The sequence below is a fragment of the Cervus elaphus genome, chromosome 1 (genome assembly GCF_910594005.1).
Source record: "Cervus elaphus chromosome 1, mCerEla1.1, whole genome shotgun sequence".
NCBI classification, from domain to species: domain Eukaryota; kingdom Metazoa; phylum Chordata; class Mammalia; order Artiodactyla; family Cervidae; genus Cervus; species Cervus elaphus.
In genome coordinates, this window is record NC_057815.1 from 44,213,093 (window position 1) to 44,229,614 (window position 16,522).

The 16,522-nt window shown below is 47.7% G+C and overlaps 1 long non-coding RNA gene across 1 annotated transcript in view; it reads right to left on the minus strand.

The window, feature by feature from the left end:
* LOC122686945 overlaps nt 1-1,217 on the minus strand; it is a 31,985-nt gene extending 30,768 nt beyond the window's left edge. Inside the window, exon 1 of the long non-coding RNA XR_006339088.1 lies at nt 815-1,217. This is a non-coding gene — a long non-coding RNA (uncharacterized LOC122686945). The remainder of the gene's footprint in view (nt 1-814) is intronic.
* Nucleotides 1,218-16,522: the final 15,305 nt, after the last annotated feature.

Here is a 16,522-nt window from a genome sequence, read left to right on the forward strand (position 1 = left end):
TCATCCACTCTTTTAACCTACATCTTTTGAGAATCTACTCCGTGCCAGGCACTCTTGTGGGCACTGAGGACACAGCAGTATACAAAAAGACAAAAACCTCTGCCTTATTGTACCAAGTGAAATAAGTCGGAGAAAGACAAACACTGTATGATATCACTTCTATGTGGAACCTAAAAAATACAACAAACTAGTGAATGTAACAACAAAGAAGCAGACTCACAGATAATGGACAAACTAGTGGTTGCCAGTGGGGTGGAGGGGGAACATAAGGGTGGAAGAACGGGAGGTACAAACTATCAGGTGTAAGATAGACTCAAGGATGTATTGTACAACATGGGGAATATAGCCGATATTTTGTAATAGCTGTAAATAAAGAGTAACCTTTAAAATTGCATTACATTTTTTAAAATTAAAAAAAAAAATCCCACTCTCATTTTTTGGGGGGGAGAAGCTGATATTTTGGTATCATTATTTCTACCAGAAGGCTTTGACCTCACCCACTCCAACTTAAACTTTAAAAACCCAGCCCTGCCTTCAGCTGTAGGTCCTCCTCCATGAAACCCTCCCTTTTTTCCCCAAGCAGCATCCCTCCTCATCCTGGACTTCAATTGCTTTGACTCCATGAGCCGTGTTTGGCACATCACACATCGCCTTTTATTATCTGCGTGTTTCTGTCCTACCTCCCAACTCTAATGGGAGCTCCCCGGAGGGCAGGAAGTATGTTTTACCTCTGTAGCCCTGCAGCATTCAGCAGCGTGTCTGGCACAGAGAAAGAAAAACAGCATTTAGAAAAATAATAATAATAAGGACCTACCGTTGATCTGAGTACTTAATAAGCAAGAGCTCATTTGATCCTGATGACGAGCCTATGGTGCTGGTGGGGGCTCGCTCAGGGTGAAACACGGGTGGCGGAGGCAGCGGCTGCAGAGCTGACGATGTTGTGCACCCGGAGGATGAGCTGGCGGATGCAGGTGTGGGCTTGGAGCAGGACCTGGACTGGAGTCCTGGCTCCATCACTTCTCAGCTGGATGTCCTTCGGCGGGTGATTTCTCTTCCCTTGGCTTCTGTTTCCCTTCCAACGCCTGGGGATAATTACAGCACCCACGTCACAGAAGGGCATGACAATGACATGAACTCATGCAGGTATCACATCTCCAGCACAAGGCCTGACACGGCTTCCCCGGTGGCTTAGCAGTAGAGAAGCCACCCGTCAAGCAGGAGACACGGGTTCAATCCTTGGGTTGGGAAGAACCCCTGGAGAAGGAAATGGCAACTCATTCCAGTATTCTTGCCTGGGAAATCCCATAGAAAAGGAGCCTGGAGGGCTACAGTCCATGGGGTTGCAAAAGAATTGGACACAACTTAGTGACTAAACAAAAACAACAGTGCCTCACACACTAGAAGCATTCAACACATGGTGCCTACTCTATTGTTTTGTTTCCCCCTTCCGAGAATGACCCACACCTGCTTCCTGTCCCATCCTGCCCCAGTCCCCCAGCCCCTAGCCACCCACTGCACACACACACCTCCTTCCACACCTTCAGTGGAGCAGAGGAAAATTTGAGTGCAATATACTGAGAAGACACTCTTCTTGGCTACCTTATTCCTCCTCTTCCAACAAATGAGCCCTGAAACAAATAGATCCTAGACATCACGACTCATTTATAATAATCCAGCCCTTGGGACCAGGAGGGGGATGCAAGCTCTGCCTGGATGCTGACAGAGCGACAAAGACTCCAAAGTACAAGAGATCAGGGGACAGTCCGGAAGCCAGCCACGAGGAATGTGCTATCATCTCTTCCTGGGCTACTGCAGAAATCAGCTGAGCTCTTTCATTAGAAATCTGATGCTGCTATCACACACACACACACACACACACACACACACTCACCCCAGCAGGCTCAGAATGTGGGCTTAAAATGACCTCCTTGGGGAAGCAGCTCTATTTACATCGCCTGCTAACACTGAGGGCTTGTTTGTCCCCTGCTTTTTTGATTGTTAGGCCCCCCAGCTCATGACCTTTGGTCAGTCCACATTTTGCAGGTATCAGGAGCTCCAAATCCTCCCTATTTCTCATTCTAGACAGTGGCTGGGATCTATGGTGGCCTCCTTCTTCCCTGGCTTTCATCTATCTCTCCCTCTATTTCTGCCTGCAGCAGTGAAGCATCAATTATGCACTCCAATTATGTGATGATACATATTTTCACTAATTAATAATAATTCTTGCTACTCATCCTGCCAACTCCTATTGGAGGACCCCGGAGGGCATTTGAGAGGATAAGTCACAGTTTTGACACCAGGAGGAAAGGAGTAAGGCCTGTAGAATGCCTGGGATGAAAGAGAAACAGGAGGTACAACAAGGTCACTCTTCTGAATCAGACAGAGGGGACCACTGAATCTGAGACATGGTTTTGTCTTGGTGGATTGTTCACTCAAATGTATGGACCTGTGGGATGGTGCTGCTGCCTGGAGAGTGGGCAGGAAGAAGAAAGGAGTTTAGCCCAGGAGTAGTACTGAATACTTTGTAGGTATTAAACTGGCTGTCATTAAGGTTAAAAGTTCCTCCTATTTATAGAAACCAAAATTTTCTGTTTACATGTCTTACTGTGTCCATCCCTCTTAAGACATAATATGCTGCCAGGAAAAATTACTTGGTGATCTGGATGAGAGCATCGATCTCTTTCTCAGAGTCATATATCAGAACAGGATGGCCCTGGAAGGTCACCTGATCCAACTTACATATTTTGCAGAGGCAGAAGCATGAAGCTCAGAGCCAGCACAAACAGCAAAATAGCTCAGCACCAAGTCCATTGGCAAATTTAATTATTGAAACCATACAATGAGGTAAATTTTACTATCCCCATGTTACAGAGGAAATGGGGTCTTAGAGAGACTTGCCCGAGGTCACACTGCTTGTAAGTGACAGAGCTGTGACTACACCCAAGTCCCAGTACATTCCAAAACCACTGACTTTTTCACTGTGCCATGTTGATAACACAGCCAATTAGTGGCAGAAGACACGAGCACTTTGATGCAGATGACAAACCCATGAGCTCTTGGAACAGAAGATAAGCCAAACTGACAAAGAACAAGACATTCCTTCCTTAAGCTCAGTCTTCCTGGAGCCAAATCTCATTTTGATTGGTGCAGACAGCAGACCTAGTCACTGAAAAAAAAAAAAAAATCAATCTAAGCTGTTTTTACACTGAACAGACTGGTCAGTGGATGGGCCTGATGCGTTGAGGTCCAACAGTTCATCCAGGCTGAGTTAAAGCTCTGAGTGATGGCAGGATTAGATCTGCCCGCCTCGAAGTGGAAATCTCACAGGACTGAGTCCAGCCACCTGTGAGCACAGACCAAATCACCTGCCACTCAATGGCCTGTGGGCATGACCAGCAGACCGAGCTCACTCCTGCCTCCACCACAAGGGGGAGACTGAGGGCCAGGTCCTGTTTAGGTTGACTCTCCCACCAAGGGCAGAGGTGGCCTCAATGGACTTGGAGATGGGGCAGGCTCAGAACATATGTCCAGGAACAAGCTAACTCATCAAAAGGAAGCAATGCCATGAGTCTGCCACAGTGTCTGTCAACGCTCCACTCTGCAGTTACCTGCCCCCCACCCCCCCTCCCCGGGGAGCCCAACAGAGAGGCAGCCACTAGCCAAGCACTGAAGCATTCCCGTCACAGAAACAGGTCTGAGATCCCTTCCAGTCACTTGCCCCAGCTGCTTAGTTCTGAGAAAATGATAAAAACCTCAACCTCACCGTTTCAGCTCAGAGATCAGATGTTACCTCTCCTCCTTCTCACACCTACATCTTTTTATCTGTCCTCTTCATTACATCATGAACTGATATGCCATGCTGTGAACTAATTTTCTGTATAATCTTCTATGGCCTCTATTAGAGGTTGAGCAGTATTAAGATGTTATTATGTGCAAAAAGATTTACATATGGCCAATAAGTACGTGAAAAGATGTTCAACATTATTAGTCATTGTGGAAATGCAAATTAATAACCACAATTAGATACCACTACACACCCATTAGAATGGCTAAACTCTAAAAGAAGGAAACTCCAAAGGCTGGAAGGATGCGGAACTCTATGTATCGCTTCACATGGTGGACTCATCCACTCCTGGTAGGAGAATAAAAATGTACAATAACTATGCTAGAAAAATAGGCAAATTCTTAAGAAGCTAAACATACAATTACCACAGACCCCACCCCATTCCACTCTTAGGTATTGCTCAAAAGAAATTAAAATGTGTGTCTACACAAAGATCCATATACATATGTTCATAGTAGATTTACTTGTATCAGTAATATAAAAAACTGGAAACAGTATGTCCATCAATAGGTGACTAGATCAGTAAATGACAGTGTCACTATACAGTCAATGGAATAATACTCAGGAAAAAGAAAAGTAATATTCCACAACCAAATGGATGAATCTCAAAAAAACATCATGCTGAGTGAAATAGATACAAAAGAGGAAGTAGTATTAATTCTATTTATACAAAACTCTGGGGGGGAAAAGAAATTTAATCTAAAATGATATGAAAGCAAAACAATAATTGACTGGGGTCAGGAGTGGTGGGAGATTGACTAGGAAGGAGCACAGGGAACTCTGGGATTTTGGAAATGTTTATATTGTGATTGTGGTGCTGGTTACATGAGGCTAAACATTTGTCAAAACTCACAGAGCTCTACACACTCAAAATAGGGCTGTAAATTACACCTCAATAAAATTAGGGGAAAGGCTGTGTACAAGACTATTATGAACAACCTTAACTTTGGATTTAAATGACACTTTTAAGTTAATAGCATTGAAATCTAACCCAAATTTAAAATAAAAAGAACAAATGTCAAGTAAACATTCAAACAACACACATACACCCACATACGTACAAATAGGCCTATGCACACACACATGTGCATGCATGCACAATGATGCTGTTATGATGGACTCTGACCTGGGGACCCAGGAATACCTGAAAGCTGCCCTTAGTAGATAGAACAAATACAAAGGAGGAAAGCAAGACAAATAAATAAGGTCTTGTTTTTTGTTTTTTTTTTAATCAGCCATGGCTTTGTCTCCAATCTCCACTGCAGAAGCCTGGGAGGCTAAACTGGAGCATGTGGTAGGTTCCATTTGCTGGCCCAGGGGGCCTTGAATGGTATAAAATCAAATAACTCCCTCTGTCCAACTCAACCCTATGTGCTCAAACCCAGAGTCTCCAAATCTACTCTTCAGCTGGACACAGCCCCAACCAGCACCCAGAAGAAAGGACACAGAAAGGGGCCTCCACCCATTCAGGTCTGTTTCATTCCCTAGGATGGGTGCACTCAACCTCTGGAATCTAGTGCCTGATGGTCTGAGGTACAGCTGACGTGATAACAGTAGAAATAAAGTGCACAACAAATGTAATGCACTTGAATCATCCTGAAACCCTCCTCTCCATTCGTGGAAAAATTGTCTTCCACAAAACCAGTCCTGGTGCCAAAAAGGTGGGGACCGCTGTCCTGGGCATCACCCAGTGGCTCATGCAGCCTAATCCATGTTCAGTACACCCTTACTCTATAATGGGGTGTGCAAACTCAAATACCTATAGGGACCTACCTGTAAGGGAAAGAAATAGGCAGGATGCCGTGGGCCCAGGAACACATGAGTCCTACATGAACGGAGCACTATATTTCAGCACTATATTTCAGAGCCAGCCCAGAGTTGACAAGTGGGAATGCAGGACCAGTGCTGTCAAGCCTTCAAGAGAAGCCCCCAATTTAAACTTTTCTATGAACAGTCTTGGTTTTAAATATTGGCAACACATTTTTAAAAATTTTAAACATGGTTCAGGCCAGACAAGACCCAAGCTCAAACCAAAGCACTGAAGAGCCATCAGTTGGTGATACTGTTCTAGGGACTACGATGGTGGTGTCTGAGGGCATATTCCCCACCGCAAGGGTCGGATTTCAATCTCCCAGTCAAGGCACAAATCCTCTTTTTCCAGCGAGCTGTTTGCTAGCCCATCCTTCCAACCTCCAGTGAGTGAGGGATGAACAATTTTATTACGGGATGGTACATTCTCTTCCTCTCCTCCCTGCATCTTGGCTCTGACCATTCCTTCAGGACTTGGCCAAGAGTCACCTACCCAAGGACACTTCCCCTGATCCCTCAGACCTGCTATGCTTCATGTAGGCCTCCCTATCCCAATGCCTTCCACGCAGCATTACATATCTCAAGTTCCTGAGAGTGGGCACAGTGGTGAGGGTTGTACATCTAATAATTAACACACACAGTAGGTCTATCAGCTAGCCTTTTTTTGATTGCAAGTGACAATAATCCATTTGCTTAGCTCAGTATAAAGGAAATATATTCTCCATTTAAGCAACCAGGAAGGCACAAGAGTGGAGCAAGGGTTAACCCAACATCACCACAGCTGATCTCATGCCACCTCCCAGCCCCACTGCCTTCTTCACGGTGGCCTCTGTCTCAGCACGCATGTGGTAGCAAGATGGCAGCCACAGAGAGATGACCCAAGATGTGTAACCCATCACTGTCATCACCCCGTATGGATGAGGAAACTGAGAGACGAAGATGTTAATTAACTTACCATGATCATGTGGCTGTGAAGTGAAGAAGTGAGGAAACAAAGGAAGCAGTCTGTCACCAGAGCCCAGGCATTGGACGTTACAGAATTCTGCCCCTCAAGACGTGCTTTTCTCTTGGTCATTTCAGATGTGGCCTCTTATGGTCTTGGCCTAAATGACACAATAGCATCCCCTTGCTGCCCCCTACGGCATCAGCAGTATATGATGGTGGGGAGGGAACAGAATGAGCACAGTGGAGAAGAGATTGGGAGGTAGCATGCACAGAGGGTACCAGACCAGACCTCACCCCACGGCCCTCTCTATGCCCACAGACAGCGAGGTTCTTTGTCCTTCCGTGTGTTTTCTGAGAGGTCCCCCTTGCCCACTGCCTTCCACAGCCACGTTTGAGATGGACCCTGAGGAAGATGCACCCTCCAAAAGGGAGCTCTTCTGCTCAGTGAGGAACTGGGGAACCTGAGGACTGCCGTAGACAATTGCATCTTATGCAGGTCTTTGGACAGACTGGGTGTTTCTTTTGAAGAGTCATTCTCTTGGGTCCTTAGTAGGCTGTGGGTGTTTGCTTCTGGTCTGCTCCGTGGTTAGTACCTGAAACCAGAAATCTCGCTAAGGCATAGCCTGTGACTGTATTGTCTGATGAGTTCTCTGCCCATCCTCCAGGCCAGCAGTTTCCTGGCCTCCATCCTGGAGTGCACATCCTTAAGGTCGTGTGAAACAATTGCTTGGGGGTGGGAGGGGTTTATTTGGCCCCAGTTGCATCCTTTTCATTGAGTGGGATCTCGTCACTGGAGGTACCAGCGAAGAGCCTAGGGGACACGTGTATTCCCAGGTCCCGATCTGATTTCTGCAATTTCCCACCTTCCTGTCTTTACTCACATTAATTTTAAGTTGGAAATGATAATTTAGCTTTTCAATCCTGCAGGCCTCAGTATTTTTGGCTTCTCAGCTGTTTGGAGTTCAGGTCATGGGCAGAAAGTAGCTCTCTTAGTCAAGCCTGAGAGGCTCTATAGGACTTTCAGTCTTCTGCTTTCAAGCAAGTCAGTTTCAACCCAAGTTTGCTACTTTCTAATAGGAGTTTGCTGCCAGTCTCTTCAGTGTAACAAGGACTCCGACCTTTCAGCCCAGGGAACATGCATCCTCACTGCCCTTACACCTTCTCACCGCTCAGTGTGGCCTGTCATGCACACATCCCCACTATTAGAACATCAGTTTTGTTTAAAAGTAACAAAAGAAGCATAGCTATCCTCAGTGAAAAGAAACATGTGGGCGCATAGGTCTGAAAGTCCAGGGTCTGGCTCCAGGCACAGATGGACTTGGGGCCTTAAACAACATCACTAGGATGTGGTCTCTGTTTCTTAGATCTGCTTTCATCCATGTATTAGTTTTGTCTCAGGTTCCCTGTGGTTAGCAACATGGTTGCCCACAGTTCCAGACCTATAGCTTCACCAATTTGTCTCCAGCAGGTTAGAGTTTTACTTCTCCAACAGTCAAACAGAAACCCTGAGGTTCACTATCATTGGACCAGATCGATCACCTGTCCACCTCTGAGCTAATTATATAGCCATGGTGATGCAGTGCTCTGATTGGCCAGGCCTGATTGCATGCCTGGGCAACCAAGACAACAGAGGTCCATACAACTGATGCTCAGTAGGTATTCACCTTGTGAATGAACAAATGAGGGACTGACCCCTCTGAACAGGTGTGGGAAAGTATTCTGGAAAGAAAGAACACACATTTTTTCCTCTCCCTTACTCAAGGAAATCTGAACAGTAAAAGAGTGTGTCTTGAGAAACTATCCACATTAACAGTGAATTCCCAATTGTTGACTTGTGGCAATTCTTTATGGGTTATGCAGGTCACAGATTTATACCTAGGCTAGAGCCCTTGGCACTACAGGATTCTAAGCAAAACCCAGAGACCAAACTAAGTTACTTTCAAGTTCCCTTCATTCAAAAAGGCTTTGTCGCACTGAATTGTGTCCTCCCAAAATTCACATGATGGAGCTTCAGCCCCTACTGTGACTGTATGTGGATCTAGGACCTTTATGGATATAATTAAGGTTAGGTGGAATCAAAAGGTTAGGGCCCTGATGCCATAGAATTTGTGTCCTTATAAGAAGAGAGACTGGAGTTCACAGTTTCCACACACACACACACCGAGGGAAGACCACGCAAGCATACAGCAGGAAGGCAGCCATCCACAGGCCAGAATAGCATTCTCACCATGAAGCAAACCCTGTAACCACCTTGATCTTGGACTTGCCCAGCCTGCAGAACTGTGAGAAATGTATGTCAGTTGTTGAAGCCACCCCATCCATGGTATTTAGCTAGGGTAGCCTGAGCTGACACAGTCATCCCAGTGTATGTACTCAGGGCATGTGAGTTAAATGACAAATTTAACATCTGTCCAAGCACAGCAGACAGAGGAAAGCAAATTCACTTTTGGCAGGAGTAGGCAGGGAGCGGGGCTGGGGTGGGAGATCGGACAAACCGCCCAGCACCAGACCTGGGTGCTTGGATGTGCACACCCACACGCATGAGTCCAACGCCTCGTACAGGCTCTGCGATGATCTGGCTTGCAGCCTCTGGCCACTGGCATGGGTCCTCGGGACCTGACAGTCCTGGCGGGGCCATCACACCATAGCACTTGATAGAAATGAAAGAGCCTGTGGATTGCCTGCAGCTACCTATGAGCCTCTTTCAGCTTTGCTTAGGGGCTGTCCGAGCTTGGGTTCCCTAGAAGCAGATAGATCCTGAGAAAAAGAAGTCTGAGCAGGGTCCTTACTTATTTCTTAGGGAAGTGCCACCTGGAGAAATGAATCAGGTAGTGAGCCCGTTTGAACAGGGAAGGGGAGGAAGCCAAGGAAGGGTGTGATTTCACGTGACGTCTCAGCCTCAGTCTGATCACATTGAAACTTCTGGAATGTCGAAGACACTGAAGGAGGTTTTTTTTTTTTCATCTTGAAGCAAAGGCTTTTGTATCCCTTGTCCCAGAAGTGGAGGGTGGGGTTGAATAGGTTGTCACCCTCCGGGGACGGCCAGGTCAGGTGGCTCCAGGAGCCCCTGAGCAATCCTCTGAAGGCTGTCCTCGTGAGCCGGGAGCAGGGAAGCACACACATAGGCTCCTGAGAGGGACACGAGGGGACCCGGGCAGGCACAGGAGGACGGAGCTGTCCAGTTAGCTCACGGGCGCAGGCACAGAGCAGCGAGGGTTTCCAGCTCCCAGGTCCATAACTTTGAGCTGCTTCCCTCCAGCTCTGTCCCCTCACTACCTGATGTGTGGTCTTTCCTAGGCTCCTTCTTCCCAGGCAACCCTGGGCTGGAGACCGGGAGATGTGTCAGAAATGGCCCCTCCCGCACGCCTAGCCCCAGCAACGAGCAGGGCGCACGTCGTCCTGATTTCCCCTGAACGCCCACTTCCTCTTCAACAGATGGATTATAGCGAGTTCGCTTTCTGTATCAATCACGTCACAAATCATTAAGCATATTGACACAGAGTGCGGCCGGCGCGTGCTGGGGTGGCTGTTTTTCCACTGCTGAGAGAGAAGGGCCTGCTGCCCTGCTCTCAGTCATCAGGAGTCCTGGCCCCTCCAGGAGCCCGGGTCCCACCCTGCTCCTTAGGTCCTCAGGGTCAGCAGGTGATTAATCTGCATCCCTGTAGGGCCCTACTACAGGTCGCAGCTTTGCTCTGCTGGTCATCAGGAGGTATGGGGGCCTGCCAAAGGGCAGTCAGCTCTGAATTCACCCAAGAGTTGGTTGAATATATACTCAGGGCCTCAACACACATAGATGGGGCCCTACCTTCAAGGAACCCCAAATTTCCTCCAAGGTCATCTCTTCCAAACCTTTCCTCTGGGCAGGACCACACATTCTGATGTCATGAGAGTCTCAGAACTTCCTGATGCTACCTCACAATTCCCACAAAAAATTTGTTTGCTTTTTTTTTTGGCCATGCTGCATAGCATGAGGGATCTTAATTCCCCAACCAGGAATCGAACCATGCTCCCTGCAGTAGAAGCATAGAGTCTCAAACACTGGACCACCAGGGAAGTCCACACACATTTCATATCTTTAATGGTATCCTATGGGCTTCCCAAGTGGCACAGTGGTAAAGAATCCTCCAGCCAATGCAGGAGACACGGGTTTGATCCCTGGGTCAGGAAGATCCCCTGGAGAAGGAAATGGCAACCCACTCCAGTATTCTTGCCTGGAGAATTCCATGGACAGAGGAGCCTGGCAGGCTACAGTCCATGGGGTCGCAAAGAGTTGGACAAGACTGAGCATGCACATTACATTACAGTACAGAAGTGCAAGGTCACACAGTTAAAAAGTAGCAGGGCTTGTTTCAAATTCCTCTCTGCCTGGCTTAATGGTCAATGACATTAACCATCAAGCTGCATTCTTTGCCTTTCAGCTGAGGCTCCCCCTCTGTAATTCTGTTAGACAGTCCTCTGAATAAGTGCTTTCTGACATCTATATTCATTCCCTTGATTTGTAACTGAAACCCACTTCTCTCCCTCATGGAGTACACCTTTACAATAAGCTTCATTCACTAGTGGACAGAGGTTTGCTCAGCCCACAGAATTTTCCAGACACACTTTTAATGTTGGTTTTAGTACATGTGGGGGAAGAAGGATGGGAAGAGGATTACGTGGTAGACAGAATAACACCCCCTCTTAGAAATGTTCCCCTCCTAGTCTCAAAACCTGTGAATTATTACCTTACAAGGTAAAGGGGACTTGGCAAAAGTGGTTGAATTAAGGATCTTGATCATCTTGAATTATTAGTGTCAGACTTTATTTTTTGGGACTCCAAAATCACTGCAGATGGTGACTGCAGCCATGAAATTAAAAGATGCTTAGTCCTTGGAAGGAAAGTTATGACCAACCTAGATAGCATATTAAAAAGCAGAGACATTACTTTGCCAACAAAGGTCCATCTGGTCAAGGCTATGGTTTTTTCAGTGGTCATGTATGGATGTGAGAGTTGGACTGTGAAAAAAACTTAGCACCGAAGAATTGATGCTTTTGAACTGTGGTGTTGGAGAAGACTCTTGAGAGTCCCTTGGACTGCAAGGAGATCCAACCAGTCAGTCCTAAAGGAGATCAGTCCTGGGTGTTCATTGGAAGGACTGATGCTGAAGCTGAAACTCCAGTACTTTGGCTACCTCATGCAAAGAGCTGACTCATTGGAAAAGCCCCTGATGCTGGGAGGGATTGGGGGCAGGAGGAGAAGGGGCCGACAGAGGATGAGATGGCTGGATGGCATCACCAACTTGATGGACATGAGTTTGAGTAAACTTCGGGAGTTGGTGATGGACAGGGAGGCCTGGCGTGCTACGATTCATGGGGTCGCAAAGAGTCAGACACGACTGAGCAACTGAACTGAACTGAACTGAATAATAATAAGGGTTATTATAAGGGTTAACAAGGGTCCTTAGCAGAGGGAAGCAGGAGTGTGAGGAGACACAAGAGGTCAGAGAGAGATCTGAAGATGCTCCATTGCTGGCTTTGAAGACAGAGGAAAAGGCCACAAGCTGGGAATGACAGCAGTCTCTGAAAGTCGGAAAAAGCCAGAAAGTGGATTTTCTGGTCTTAGCCTGTAGGAGTGCAGCTCTTTACTGCTGGGTAGTAGTACTCCATTGTTTACATGTACCACATCTTCATCATCCATCTGTCGATGGACATGTCGACACACATGGGTTGTTTCCAAGTCCTAGCTACTGCAAATAGTGCTGCAGTGAACACTGGGGTACAGGTGTCTTTAAATTATGGTTTTCTTAGGGTATACGCCTACTAGTGGGATTTCTAGGTCACGTTTGTGAGTGTGTGCTCACTCAGTCGTGTCCGACTCTTTGTGACCCCATGGACTATAGCCCACCAGGCTCCTCTATCCATGGGATTCTCCAGACAAGAATACTGGAGTAGGTTGCCATTTCCTTTTCCAGGGGATCTTCCTGACCCAGGGATCAAACTTAAATCTCCTGAGTCTCAGCATTAGCAGGCAGACTCTTTACCACTGTGCCACCTGGGAAATCCCTTCTGGGTCATGTGATAGTTCTATCTGTAATTTTTTAAGGAACCTCCATACTATTGTCCATAGTGATTGTATCAATTTACATTCTTACCAACAGCGCAAAAAGGGTCCCCTTTTCTCCACAACCTCAGTGAAGCAAGTCAGAAGCAGAAAAACAGATATCGTATATTAACGCATGTTTGTGGAATCTAGAAAAATAGTACAAGTGAACCTAGATTCAGGGCAGATATACAGACACAGACATAGAGAATGGGCATGTGGGCACGGGTGGAGCTGGCAAGGGCAGGATGAATTAGGAGCGTGGCATTGACATAGAAACACTACTATGTGTAAAACGCTGGAGGAGGAAGTGGCAACCCGTTCCGATATTCTTGCCTGGAAAATCCCATGGACAGAGGAGCCTGGCGGGTTCCAGTCCATGGGGCCACGAAGAGTCAGACACAGCTGAGCGACTAACGCTAACACTACATGTAAAACAGATGGCTAATGGGGACCTGCTGTAACGCATAGGGAGCTTAGCTCAGGGCTCTGTGGTGACCTGGTGGGATAGCAGGGAGTAGCAAGGAGGTCCGAGAGGGAGGGGCTGTATTAATATGTACATATATACAGCTGATACACTCCATCATACCACAGAGACAGACACAACATTGTAAAGCAAATTTTTGTTGACCAACAACAAAAAAAGGAAGCAATCCACTCTGCTGACACCTTGACTTGAGCCCAGGGAGACTGGTTTTGACCTTCTGACCTAAGAAACCGTAAGAGAATAAATCTATCATTTTAAGTCACTCACCTTGTGGTCATTCACTAGAGTATCGAGAGGAAGCGAATGCATGAGATAAAACAAGGACATTGCCCAAACATTTAGGACTGCACTCTGGTGGTAGATTTCCCCAGGATCATAAAATCTGGGTTCTAAAAGGAATCCTTGGAGCTTACCCAGCCCCACTTTCTCATTTTATGTAGGAGTGAATTGTAATAGTGACAATTCCTCTAACCTCAGTGTCTATGTCTGTAAAATGGGTTTATCGATGGCTTCCTCTCAGGAGTTTGTGAGAAGTAAATACAAGACTACGTGTCACCTAAAGAGCTATAAAAATGTAAGCTATTGTCAGAGAAAGACAGCCCAAAAGGTTAAAATTTCTCAGGGCCACATGTTTAGCAGGCAGGAGAGCCAGGCCCCACCTTGAAGGCTTAATTAACCCTTCAGTGCTCTCTACACTTACCATTCTATTTCACCAGCCTGCACAGAGCTGTTTGTGGATGTAGGAGCCTGAAGCAAAAGAGAGTAGGGAAAGCTCCCCAAATGTTGCCCCAAGTTCCCTGAGAACCAGCTCCCAGGAGCCCTGACCCCCATCAGCTGAGCTTGACCTTGCAGTCTTCTGCATCCATGGGGTCTGGCAGTAGATGCGTGCTGTGGTCCACAAGAAGAGTTCTCTCTCTCTCTCTCTCTCTCACACACACACACACACAGGCCACACCCTCCTCTTCTGCCAAAACTCAAATACTGCTCAACCATCCCTACCTCCTTCTCCAGGAAGCCCTCCCAGAGAAATAAAGTCATCTCCTCCTGAACCTTACCTTCCCAAATAGGACACTGCCATCCCCTGGAGGAAGGCATGGCAACCCACTCCAGTACTCTTGCCTGGAGAATACCATGAACAGAGGAGCCTGGTGGGATACAGTCCATGGGATTGCAAAAAGTCGGACTTGAACTGAAGTGGCTGGGCACGGCACGGCACGTGTTACTAAACACGCTTGTTCTGCTCTGCTGCCTATTTGCACATCATCCCTCCATCTCTTGTCGGTTGGGGGACTGCAAGCAGGCCCTCGGTGTACGGCGCCCCCTTGGTGCAGAACACAGCCAGCACCCTGTGCAAATCAGGATCCACTTGCACAGACCTGAGAGGGATGCCTCTTACCTTCTGACTCTGAGACGCCTCACTGGCTTCACGTTGTCCAGGCCCGTGGGATGACGCGTGAGCATGGCCCCATCATCTTGCCATCCCTCAAGTCCTCCCCCTACTGACCCCCTCTCCTGGCCCCTCCCACATGGAGCCTTCCAGTCCTCCCTCCAACCCCTCCCGCCCCCAGGAAGCAGCCGCACTAATGCCCAAAGCTCCACATGACCCTCCTGAACACCCTCCCTGACTCCGCGTGTCCTGGGCCTCTGGCTCCTAGAGCAGAATCCCGCTGCTTCTGCAAAAGCCACCACGGGAGAATTGTGCTGTGACTTTCAAAGGAAATTGAAATCCCCTCTTTACTGCTTTCTAAATGAACCTTGTAATTTTCCCCTGTCTACACCATCCCCACGTTGTCTTCTGTGTGTGTGTGTGTGTGTGTGTGTGTGTGTGTGTGTGTCATAGAGAGGGAGAGAACAGCCTGTTGAGCTCCATGCAGCATGCAGCCAGGCTGGGCGAGCTCCTCTGGTCCATCAGATGGGGGGGCCATCACCCGGAGGGGCTGAGAGTGTGCTCCATGGGAAGGAGCCACAGCCCCACAAAGCAGCCTCTCCCCGCCCCCACCTTGGTCCCTTGGAAGTGGATTGACCAAGCCTGGGTTCACCAGGGGATGGGAACTCAGGTCTTGGGGGGAAAGAGGGGCAGCTGAGGGAGGGAGTGGAAGCAAGGAGTTCTGGAACATAAGGGGTGTGTGATTAAAGAGTGGGAGGGAGGTCTTGGAGGCCAAGAACAGAGGGTGGTAGAAAAGTCAGGGAAGGATCCCCAAGAGGATCACAGGGGCTGGGGCAAGAGAAAGAGAAGCCCAGGCCAGGGCAGCAGGGGTGACAGACACACCGACGATGCTGGCAGCATCTGGCTTTCCAGAAACCCCTGATCTCCCCAGGCCTTCATCCAAGGCGGGTGGGAAATCAGGGACCCCTTTGTTGTTCACTATGGGCAGCGAGAGAGCTGAGTCCAGGCAGGGAGTGAGCCGGGCCATTCCTGTGGTCTCCAATATCTGGCTGCAAGTTTAAAGAACATGGAGTGGGACTCTGGCTGAGACCCCAGAGGAGAAACTAGGACTCAAATTTGGGGGAAAAAAAAGAGGCATCCAGACCCCACATTCTAAAGCAATCAGAGACTGGGAGAGCCTGCAAGAGCCTGCGAGAAGGGGACTCTGGCGCCTCACTCTGGCAAGAGTTCAGGTAGCAGTCTCGCTGAGCCCCACGCAGCTACTGGGCAGGGAAAAGGAGATTGGAGACTGCAGGGTGGAGTCTGCATTTCCACGTGTGACGTGGCAAGGATGCATGAGTTTTCAATCGGTCAAGAACACTGCAGAAAGTAATGGAAGGTAATACAGCTTAAGCTACCTTGCTGGTAACCCCCCAAAGATGGCAGGCAATCTGTCAGGCAAGGAGACCCCTGCTAAGAGGGGCCAAGGGCTTAAAGTGGTTTGGAAAAGTTAGCTGGAACAGACCATCCAGTTTGAAGACAGGACCTCATCATCATGTTGGCATCATCATCCACCCTACTTTCACCCCCACCCCCATGGTCTTCACTCCTGGGAGGAAGAGTAAAGAGTAGACACCTCTCACGCCACCCCAGACCCCAGGGTCACAGGCAGTGAGGAATTGTGAGGTTCAATCAGACATGAGATTTGGGGGTCTTAAATTTGATATATTTTTTTTTAATTTGATATATTTTATAATCAGAAAGAAGTTATAGAATCTACCTAAGACATTGTCAAGGGACGGAAAAGGGAGATTCAACAGAGTATGGTTGAAAACATTGACTCAAGAAAATTTTTTAAGTAAATATTTCATGTTTGTGTTGAACTGAATTGAGGCTCAACAAACCAGGTACACAAGGGACAGACTCCCTTAGCTGAAGAATGCATGTGTGTGGGAGGGGGAGTATATGTGAGGAGACATACAAAATAGTAAA